Source organism: Elephantulus edwardii, unplaced genomic scaffold (genome assembly GCF_000299155.1).
Source record: "Elephantulus edwardii isolate Elephantulus edwardi_28Jun2011 unplaced genomic scaffold, EleEdw1.0 scaffold00084, whole genome shotgun sequence".
Classification (NCBI taxonomy): Eukaryota; Metazoa; Chordata; class Mammalia; order Macroscelidea; family Macroscelididae; genus Elephantulus; species Elephantulus edwardii.
In genome coordinates, this window is record NW_006399834.1 from 11909446 (window position 1) to 11917662 (window position 8217).

At 39.3% G+C, this 8217-nt stretch overlaps 1 pseudogene; it reads right to left on the minus strand.

Annotated features, from left to right (window-relative positions):
- Nucleotides 1-5372: 5372 nt before the first annotated feature.
- LOC102849628 lies at nt 5373-5998 on the minus strand (annotated as a pseudogene).
- Nucleotides 5999-8217: the final 2219 nt, after the last annotated feature.

Sequence of the window (8217 nt, forward strand, 5' to 3'; positions counted from 1 at the left end):
GAAATCTTTCTATGTCTTTTGCCCATTTTGTAATTGAGTTGTCAGTCTTTTTCTTCTGTAGGTCCAGGAGTATTCTGTAAACTTTTGTTATGAGACATTTGTCTGAAACGGTATTGCCAAATGTTTGTTCCCAGTTGGTAGGTTTTCTTTTCACCTTGTTGAGAAAAGTTTTTGATGAGCACAGAGATTTCATCTTTAGAAGGTCCCATGCATCAGTTATATCCTCTGTAGATTGTACAATTCTGGCTATATTTGACAATCTCTTTATACCATAGACCATGCTTTTTAAGCTCGATCCCAGTTGATCTCTTTCAAACTTTATGGTTTTGGGCTTTAGTCCCAGGTTTCTGATTCTCCTAGATTTTTGTGTATGGTGTGAGATGTGGATCCTGTTGTAGCTTTCTGCAGATAGCAGTCCAGTTTTGCCAGCACTATTTGTTGAAGAGGATGCCATTTGCCTACTTGATAAGTTTTATTTTTTTTTTGCTGAATATCAGTTGGCCATAGATAGATAGATTTCTGGGTTCTTGACTCTGTTCCATTGGTCTAGCAACATGTTGTTTTAATAACTATGATAGTGAAAAAATTCTAGCAACTGAAGCAACAAAACTGGCTTTATCTTTATTAAAGGTGATAATTATAGAAGAATTTGATTTTCCTTCTGATGATTTAAAGTCTCAACTCAGACCAAATTATAAAGATAAAAGGGGTAAAAAAAATGGAGTTCCTCTAACTGAGACAAGTTTGGTGATTGACTCTATGGAACTTAAAAATGGTATAGATAATTTGAATTAAAAGCTATTCTTGAGAAAATATTTAGCTATAGAGGCCTGATATTAATAGTAGGTGGTGGTGGTTTTTGTTGTTGCCATTGAGTCAGAATCAACTTATAATTGACCCTCCAGTGGGTTTTCAGAGGTGATTAAAAAGCGTGGGAGGAGATTGTTCATCCTTCTCCTGTTGAGCAGCTGGTGGATTCAAACTATGTCTTTGGGATTGTAGGGGAGGTTCTTACTACTAGATCACCTGAAATCTGTATGGTACATGGAGGCTAAGAAAATAAATTTGTACTGAAGTCCGAATACATGATGTCTTCATTGGAAGTAGATGTTCTCAAAGAATAAATGTTTTGCAGATTTATCTATTGCTAACAATCGCTTCAGTGTGAGCAAGGACATTTAGGATTGTAGAGTAGGAGTTTCTTATGGACACACACAGAGGCTGTGACCTAAAGGCCATGTGAAGAAGTTGGAGAAATTCTTCCCAGTTAAATTGTCAGGGCCAGATTGTTGGAAATATGTCCAAGAAGTGATTTCATCAAACTTTGAAAATTGGCTGAAAACTCTGGCAGATTTGTATCATCTGGTAAATATGTAGGACTTTGTGTATATTATTTTCAAGGAAAGGCAATAAACTGTAGAAACTTTTTTTCCCTTCAGTAAAAACAAAACACTGTAGGATTGTTAACTTTTGAATCTGGATTTCGGTCCAGAAATGAGAGATTTTTCCAGGAAGGAAAAAACCCAAAACATCCCAAATTCTTATTTCTGACAGAATTGGGTTAATTTTAATTATCTTTCATTGAAGATAGAAGTTTGCTGTGATTTGTCAGCTCTACAAAGTCATCTTAAACGATTCATTTTTTATCACCTTCATTTTTCTTTTCATTTTCTTGCTTTAGAAAACTGACGTAATTTTGACATCCAACTACATTTTACAATCTTAGTCTCTAACTCAGCAGCAATTCACCTTGAACATTTGCCTATTTTGTAGGAGAATTAAAAAACAGAAAAGTCAGGAATAATACTCCCAAAAGGGAAATACTCAAATGTTGAGTTCATGTCCTGGTTTCCTCAGGTCATAACCTCTGCTGTTCATTAAAACACCTGTATTTCTTTCCCAGTAGGTTCACATCTGTTACCATCTTTGCCTTTCAAATATCTCTTTAAAGTAAATGGGTATAATTATCATTTCCCTAGTTAATAGGGAAATTTGAGGAACAGAGTTACAGATAAAGAATCAGTTTCCTGTTTCCTTTTTTCTCAAGCCATTGTTCTATTGGCAATAAGGACAATGCAAATGCTAATTTACTGTCTGTCAAGCACCTTACATGTATTACCCTTTTTCTTTTGTTAGGTGCTTTTCAATTGAGTACAGCCCATAGTGACCCCAAGAGTAATAGATCTGAACCCTGTCCTAGTCTGTGTCATTCTTACACTTTTTAAAACACTAAATCCCATTGCAACAGTCACCTGGTTGAGGGTCTTCCTCTCTTTGGACAATCCTCCACATTTATGAACATGATGTCTCTCTAAAGGAATAACTTCTCCTAGCCAACATGCCTGAAGTATATGAAACAAAGCTTTATCATCTTTGATCCAAGGAGCACTCTGGCTGCACTTTCTCCAAGATATATTAATTTGTTATTTTGGTAATCAATGTGATGTTCAGTACTCTTTTCCTTTCTTATAGGGTAAATCTAGTCCTATTTATTTATTTAATTTTTTCCAGATAAGGAAGTAGTGACTTACAGAGATTGAAAAACTTGGAGTTTAAATGGCTAATAAGTGGCAAAACTGGGAACTGACCCAGTTCTGACTTCATGGCTCATGTTTGAAACCATTACACTCTGCTGTAGTAAAAAGCAGCTTCCAAAGGTCAATTGAACCCAGCTGTCTATTACTAGGTTCACATCCTGGTTATCCTATTACCAACCTCCTTGTCCAGGATCCAGAGAAGCAAGGAGTTGATTTAGTCCTCCCAGGAGGAGTTGACAGATCTTGCTTTCTAACTTGTGATATCTGTCACTGCTAAGATATTTAAAACAGATAAATAGGTAAGATATTTAAAACAAGACACACTATGTGAATATATTCTGTTCATTGTAAAGGTTCTGTGAACAACAGCAGCTTTATAATTGCCCAGGGCTTAAGAAGACAAACAGGAGACCCTCAAACTGGACACGCCTGCGCAGTGTGTAGACAAACGTCATCTCAAAGGCTTCCCCCCCACCCTGGCGTCTTCCCTTTTCTGTTGACTTGGGCCGAGTCTTAATTTTTCCTTACTAAAGATCAAAGCTAAGATTTCTTGGCTGCCCAAATCAGATAGTCACTAGAGTTTGGCAGTCTCTCAGAGGAGATGGGCTGGGTTGGCCAAAACATTTCTCCACAGGCATTCCAGGAAATTCACACTCAGCTGAAGGGCTTAAAATCAGCGACTATCTCCTTTGCACTACAGTCTTAACAACAACAATGTCCTTCAGGTCAAATAAATAATAAATTAGGGGTTGCCCTTCAGGTTTTCTGTTTTGTTTTTTTCTATAGAAATGTAGCTCCTCTCTTTCAGATCCCAGGCCTGTATAAGTGAAATTCTATTTTGGTGTTAAATTAATTCTAAAAGATGGGTCTTTTTTGGTTGTTATTTTTAAAATCCTAGCTGTCTATTTGGTACCAGCAGTCAGGAAATCAAGAGCTGTGTTGCAATGCGAAAATCTGCAGGCAGGGACCTGTCTAAATTCTTGCAGAGTAATGATGTCATTTTGAGGACTAATGTGTGTTAGATACGTGTCATCATCTTTTCAGTCACTTACTATGCAACTAAGAGCTGGACAATGAATAAAGATGACAGAAGAAGTATTGATGGCTTTGAGATATTATGGGTTGGAGAAGAATACTGAATCCCTTCTTGTCTCATGGGTTGTCCAAAGAACAAATAAATCTTGGAGAAAGTACAGACAGAGTGCTCCTTTGAGGCAAAGATGATAAAACTTAATTTCACATACTTTGGGCATGTTGCTAGGAGGTATTGTTTCTTTGAAAGGGACATAGAAATGTGGAGGGTCAGCAAAAGAGAGGAAGACCCTCAACCAGATAGATGGACATAGTAACTGTAGCAATGGGCTGAAGTATACCAGAGATGGTGAGGAGGGTACTTAATAGGATAGGGTTCAGATTTGTTGTTCATAGGATCACTGAGTTGTATTTGACTTGATGACACCCAGCAATGTAACAACAGGGCTTCTCAGTTTGTTGCCATTTTGTCTCTTATGATCTTTATTGTTTTAAACTTTATCTCTTGGTCTCTGATCCACCTTGAGTGTTTTTTTTGCATATAGTATGAGATGTGGATCCAGTTTCAGTTTTCTGCAAGTAGATATTCAGTTTTGCCAGCACTATTTGTTGAAGAAGTTGTCGTTTCTCCATTAATTCAGTTTTCCTTATCTAATATTAATTGACCATAGGGGGCTTGATTTCATTCCATTGTACCAATACCATGCTGTTTTGGTCACTAAAGTTGTGTAGCAGGTTTTAAGATTAGGAAATGTGGTGTCTCCCACTTATTTTTCTTTTGGAGTCTCTTTCTTTTTTTTGGTCTCTGAGATAGTTAACAGTTTTAGTTTGCTTGGCTCCACAGTCAACACTCTTGGTAACAGCAGCCAGAAAATCAGGGGACGAATTGCATTGGGAAAGTCAGCTGTGAGGGACCTCTCAAGAGTACTGAAGTGCAACAACATCAGGCTGGAGACTAAGGTGTGCCTGATCCAGGCTATAGTCTTTGCAGTTACATACTATGTATTGAAGAGTTGGACAGTGAATAGGGATGATAGAAAGAGAATTGATGCCTTTGAGTTGTGGTGCTGGAGAAGAATGTTGAATATACCATGGATTGATAGGAGAACAAACAGGTTTGTCCTGGAGAGGGTGAAGCCAGAATGTTCCCTGGAGTCAAGGATTCTGAAGCTTCATCTGACATAATTTGGGCATGTTGCAAGGAGGGACTGGTCTTTGGAGAGGGACATCATGTTTGGGAGGGTGGAGGGATGGCTCAGGATAGGAAGACCCTCGATGAGATGGATCGATTCTGTGAGTGGAGTGGTGGAAATGAATGTGTTTGAGACAACGAGGTTGGCACGGGATAGAACGGTGTTTAGGGCTCTTGTACATATGGTCACTATGAGTCGCAAACGACTCGATGACACATAACAACAACAACAACAACAACAACAATCTTCTTCTGGGGTCTCATTTTTTGTTTATTTGGAGTCTCTTTCCAAATCAAACTGCATATTGCCTTTTCTGTTTCCTTTAAGAATGAATTTGGTATCTGTATTGAGATTATGCAGAACAGATTATCCAGGAGGCTGGGCTCTATGAGGAGAAATGTGGGGTCAAGATTGGTGGAAGATCTATCAACAATCTGCGATATGCAGATGATACAACCCTGCTTGCTGAAACTGAGGACCTGAAGTGCTTGCTGCAGAGTGTCAAGGACTGCAGCCTCCAATATGGATTGAGGTTCAATGTCAAGAAGACAAAGATTCTCACCACTGGTCCAAGGGCTAGCCAGTTCACTGTCAGTGTGCCCCAGGCCCATCACAGTATCATGCACTGCAGTTTGTGGGTACCCGTGGCCTGGTCTCCCCACCATTTGGTTTTCTTCCTCTTCTGGCTTTTTTTTTCAGGACTCTGTTGCCTAATTACTCCAATGAGGTCTTGGGAGTCTTTGTCTACATTGAGATAGTGTTCCTTGGCACTGGTCTCTATGTATGGAATACTGTGTTTGGTCGCCATTTCTTTTCCTTGCTCCCTGGTGGTTTTCCTCAAGTGCATCAAGTCCACTTTGTTGGTCACCAGGATCATCAGGAATGACTCCCTGTCTTTGACACACAGGATGAGCTGGTGGAAGCGGTCCGTGTGCTCAAAGCTGGCCTTGTTAGTGACAGAGTAGACAATGAGGAAGGCGTCACCTGTCTGCATGTACTGCTCCGCATGGCGCTGAATTCCTCCTACCCTGCAGTGTCCAGAACATCCAAGATGGCCCATTGGTTGTCAATCTCTGTATGTTTCAGGTAAGAGTCCTTAATGGTGAGGTCATAGTCAGGCACAAAGACCTTCTGGAAAAACTGAATGATGAGGGCATTCTTGCCTACACCCCAATCGCCCACCACCACCAGCTTGTACATGGGGAGGTTGTCACTGGAGACAGCGCTGGTTGCCATGTTGCTGGTAGGTCAGACTGCACATTCCTGACCCTGCTCTCCTCGGACCCTCAGGCCACCAGGTACGTGAGCACTGGGCCATTGGTGGCCAGGCTGGCCACTCCGGGCACGTGGCCACTCTTAATGTGATGTTTTAAAGTTGATCTTATATCCTGCCCCTCTACTAAGTTGGTCTACCAGGTCTAACAGATTTTTTTGTTGAGTCTTTGGGGTTTTCTGTTTATACTCTCATGTCGTCTGCATACATTAACGTTTCACCACCTCTTTGCCAATTTGGATGCTTCTTATTTGTTTCTCTTGCTTTATTGACCTAGGTGGAATGTAAAATAAAATTGAATAGTGATAATAGTGGAGAGCCTTGCCTGGTACCTAATCATAGGGAAAGTGCCTTTTGTCCCTCTTCATTGCAAATGATGTTAGCTCTTAGTTTTGCATATTTAGTTTTCTTTATGTTCAGGAAATTCCTTTCTATTCCTATTTTGTTGAGTATTGTAATCAGAAAAGTATGTTGGATTTTGTGAAAGTCCTTTCCTGCATCAACTGATAGGATTATGTGGTTTTTGTTCTTTTAATGTGATGAAGTACATTAATTATTTTTCTTATATTGAATCATCCTTGCATACATGTTCTGAATCCCATTTGGTTATGATGAATTTTTTTTTAATATGATATATGGGAACTCTGGTGGCCTAGTGGCAAGAAGTTGCAGTGCAATTGCAAAAACCTGCAGTTCGTATTCCACCAGCTGCTCCTCAGGAGGAAGATGGCGCAGTCTCCTCCTGTGTGATTAACTGCTTCTGAAAACATGCTGAAGGGTCAGCTATGGGTTGGTTCTGAATCACTGGTACACAACAACGTATGTTATACTGTTGGACTGCCAAACTTGCTTGACATTTCTTAGGCTGAAAGAACTGAATTACAAATTCAAACCTTGAGTTTCAATATTTAGGAATTCTATGAGCAGAAGATGCAGACAGATAATTTGGGAAGCAGGACTTTATGAGGAGGAATGTGGCATTAGAATTGAAGGAAGACTCATCAACAACCTACTTTATGTAGATGACACAACCTTGCTTGCTGAAACTGAAAAGGACCTGAAGGATTGAAGCTCAACATCAAGAAGATAGATTCGCCACCACAACCACAAGATAAAGGTAAATAACCCAACTGAAACATGGGCACAGGATATGAACAGACACTTCACCATAGAAGACATTCAGATGGCTAACAAGCACATGAAGAAATGTTCAAGATCCCTAGCTCTAAGAGAGATGCAAATCAAAACAAGTATGAGATATTATCTCACCCTAGTAAGAATAGCAAAATTTAACAGAACAGCAAACAACAAACACTGGCGAGGTTGTGAAAAAACTGGAACCCTTATTCACTGTTAGTGGAAAGGTAAAATGGTGCAACCACTCTTGAGGGATGTATGGCGCTTTCTCAAAAAGTTGCAAATAGAGATACCATTTGATCCAACAATTCCACTACTGGGAATATACTCTAAAAAAATCATAACCAGCACCCAGGCAGATATATGCACACTCATGTTTATTGCAGCTTTGTTCACAATAGCAAAGAGTTGGAAACAACCCAAGTGCTAATCAACAAACAGATAGAGAAGCTCTGATATATTCACACAACGGAATACTATGTAGCATTGAAAAACAAGGAACTCATGCAATATACAAAATGGGTGATCCTGGAGGACATTATACTGAGTGAAATATCCCAGTCACAAAAGGACAAATATTTCATAGGGCCACTGTTATAAAATGGGACTGACACCAGGGTTGAGGGAAGACTGAGAAAGAAGGCATAAATAATATATACTACATTGAAACAGATGAGGGAGAGAATTGTTTAGAAGGGATATATCATTAGGTATTATTGTCATGATAGGAATCCAGAATGAAGACTGCACAATGGAGTAGACTAGGGGAGGAAGGTTTGTATAACAATGAAAGAATTTTTCTTTTACTTTACAAAGAGAAGAGTAAATTAAGGAGGAGGGGGTGGGCACGGAGAAAAGTATAACACTGAATGACCAGAAACACTAAGTCTCTATAAACTTTCATTAAAATTAATTAAAAAAAAAGAAGACAGATTCTTACCAGTGGGCCAATTGACAGCTCCTTATAGAAGGAGAAGAGCTTAAGGTTGTTAACAATTATAGCTTGATCGGCTCCATAATCAATACTCTTTATATCAGCAGTCAA